General features: G+C 41.4%; 1 long non-coding RNA gene across 1 annotated transcript; it reads right to left on the bottom strand.

Annotated features, from left to right (window-relative positions):
• Positions 1–532: 532 nt before the first annotated feature.
• Positions 533–2088, bottom strand: LOC109464890. The gene is made up of 4 exons (XR_002139908.1): positions 2015–2088; positions 1666–1804; positions 1214–1329; positions 533–691 (listed from the first exon to the last, which is right to left on the bottom strand). It is a non-coding gene; the product is annotated as an uncharacterized LOC109464890 (long non-coding RNA).
• Positions 2089–3306: the final 1218 nt, after the last annotated feature.

Genomic DNA, 3306 nt, shown 5'->3' with positions numbered 1-3306 from the left:
TTAGTAGATACCTTAAGATTCCCCCTATTCTTGCGGCGGTCTTACTCTCAGAGTACCCGGCGGAACTTCGAGTTGGCGTTAGGCCATGTTGATTTGATTGTATGGATGACATCCTCTACTCTGGGAACCCCAAAACTGATGCGTGCGTGCGAATAAAAAAAGTTGTGCACAAAAAAATTATGAAATCTACGTGGTCATGACGGTTGAACAAATGAGGCAGAATATGGTTTGGCGAATAATCTACTATTCAAATTCATTTCTTTAAATTTTCGTCTTTTTTCGTTTGATTTTGGCATTCTACGACATTGGTATGGTTTTTAATTTTTTGCAACTTACGGTACATCTTTGCTCATTCTGGAACTTTTTTGTACGATTTACAGTATGGTTGAATTTTTTTAGAAACGGCTGAAAATTCATGCGCGCGCGCGGATGTCATCCATATAATCCAATCAACATGGCCTTACACAGAAGAGGCCAACACAGTTGGCACCCGCATCTCATCTGCAATGCTAAACTATAGGACTGGGGTTAAGCCAGCACCAGAAGTATATCTCTCTGCGGTATTCATGAACGCGATGTGTGAAACATGCGAACTTACTGCGTCTTCAGTCGGTAACGGTTACAGGTCACCAGATCCACCTTACGCCCAACATCCGGGATATAGCCCTCCTCCAAGGGTGGGAGGTTAAACCTGGGATAGATAGCCAAGAATAGCATTACAGTCTATTAACTCCTACTCGAAGAAACATAATGTCAGGTTGAAGAAGTATTTTTAGCAAATACGGTGGCTGGCAAATGAAATGCAAAGGTAAGGCTAGTAGCATTTATTCAATCCTCCTGACTACTTAGATTTCATAAGGAATGTAACTTTTTTGCCCACTTTTTTTTCGCACGCTCGCATCAGTTTTAAAATGCCAGCCATATAATCAAATCAATCTCCAAGCAGATGTTTAGGTGGCCGCAAAAGATAGTATCAAATTGGCCAGACTGTATCCATTTGCCACCCAAATTATAGGTGGCAAATGGTTACAGTCTGCCCAATGGATACAGCTGTCTTTTGTTGCCACCGCAACATCTGCTTGGAGATTATAATCTAATCAGCATGGGTTGAAAAGGCACCAAGGCAAAAGAAGAAATTTACAGACACTTTTTTGTCCCACATTTATCAAATCATTTTAACTCTTATTGTTTTGTTAACGTTATTTATGTTTACCTGATTACAAACTCCGTGGAGTCTATCTGAGTTCCACACCCACTTCCGGTCAGGATGCCGCTACTTCCGACAACACTGCAGTTCCTGAACCGTCCCGTCTGGAACTCTGGCGGCTTCTACCGATATGGCAGGACAAATGGGAAGGTACGGTCTTCATATTTGTTCACTAAACACATGAACTGCACGTTTTGCATGTTGTACCTTTAGTAACAAAGGTTTGTGCTTGCTTGTACTAGATCAGACATGACATGTTCACTATAGCGGTACTCAAGATTTGGTGGGGAGGGGGGCAAGGCTTTACTTCGATATCTGAAAAGTCTTATGTTTTAAATTCTGGATTAAAACTACAACTTGCACAGTGTTTATCTGTATAGTCATTCTCTCGACACCCTAGTTTTCAAGATATCTGCAGTTTTAACGACGTGGAGGGCGCCTTCTTGCTTCTTGCATACCTCAGGTAATTTGCGGTGTAGTTCTGTCGTCACTTCACGTGTGCCTCGCAAGGTGGCGTACGTGATCCATGAGTTGAGCGGCGCGTTCTGTTTCGTCAAGGTGAAGTTCGCCGCAGTGTGCAAGATAGCCAGCTGCTTCCTTTGGATAACCAATAACAGTAGGGTTACAGATTCAACTATCTAACTCATAATGATTAAAATTTTTGTAATATCCATGATGTCACTACTGTTATCAATTTTTTATCATTCTATTAAATGATGATTCATATGATAAATGTTGTGTATGAAAAATACTTGCTAAGCTTATTATCAGTTTCACACTTTTAACCACAGACTTTTCAGGACTCACCGGAAGTCAGCTAATGACTTAGGGTTGAATTTCCAATTGGAATCAACGTCTGCAAAAAGGCTGTTCAGTTCCTTCCCCTGTTTGCTCCTCTTTTTGTCCTCTTCCCTCATGTCAGTTCTCTTCTTTCGTTGAGATGAAGACTTTCGTTTTTGCTTTTCATGTTTCTGTTTCTTCTCTGTATTTGCTTTTTTAATACCTCTGGATATCGTGTCATTTATTCCCCTAGTGCCGTCAATAGTGTTGTTTTCTAGTGTTACTGTCTTTTTGCAATGATTGATTTTCTCCATGAGTCAACTTTTTCAGCAACTTTTTCTGATGATCTTTTTAAAGAAGTTTTATGACTAGATTTTGCCCTTTTTTCATTGATGTTTGACTTATTGGATTTTTGTGCATCTGAATCAGGTAACCTCTCCAACATAGCTGATGTTCTGTTCTCAAATTTACCATTAGAAGCTACTAGTATATGATCTAACTTGACTTTGCCCTTGGTAGAGAGACTGTCCTCAGAAGAGATAACTGCACCACTCAACCTGAAATGTCATATGATATGACTTGGTTACATCCTTGATCAGTCAAGAAATGATAATATTTCTGCTCAAAATTTCATAATTATGTATGGCAAGGCATCTTTTTCTAACCACCAAAGGTACTAATTAACTTTTCTATAAAGATCAAGACTTAGTGTTTCATCCATTTACTGGTATTTTAACTTCTAATGACATTTCAGTACAGCAATGTACTATATGGGGGCCCCCAAGCCCTTTTCCGTAGAGCGTAATCGGCCGTTTTAATTCTACGTAGAGCGTAGACGGACCCTCTAATTCAACGTAGAGCGTAATTGGCGCATTTGGCGTAGAGCGTAATTCGCCGTTTTAATTCTACGTAATGCGTTGTAGCTATCGGGAATTAACCGTAAAGCGTAATCGATTAATTGTGCGTAGAGCGTAATCCAAGCCGCAAACGGGAACTCGAGGCCTAGCAAGTTCCGGGTTGTCGCGGCGCTCTAGGTCTTTCTTGCTCTACCCCCTTCTATACAATCGAACAATCCACTAGACTTGTTCCCAGAGCGATACGCAAGAGCAAGGCAACACATGGGAATGATCCCACAGTGCGCTGGGTATGAGATTGACCTTACCATCGGTGACGTACACTAGGACCATTGGCCAAACGCCACAGATGGCCACAGATGAAGAGGGTAGAAGGCCTTAGAACCACATGACTTGTAAGGCCCAAGGGCCCTCAAGACGTTTCTTAGCGGGAACATCATTGCTGATCAACGGCCAGGGTAATGG

The sequence above is a fragment of the Branchiostoma belcheri genome, unplaced genomic scaffold (assembly GCF_001625305.1).
Source record: "Branchiostoma belcheri isolate BF01 breed outbred unplaced genomic scaffold, Haploidv18h27 scaffold1428, whole genome shotgun sequence".
Classification (NCBI taxonomy): Eukaryota; Metazoa; Chordata; class Leptocardii; order Amphioxiformes; family Branchiostomatidae; genus Branchiostoma; species Branchiostoma belcheri.
Note: the sequence above shows the minus strand (reverse complement) of the source record. Positions and strands in the feature narration are given on the sequence as shown.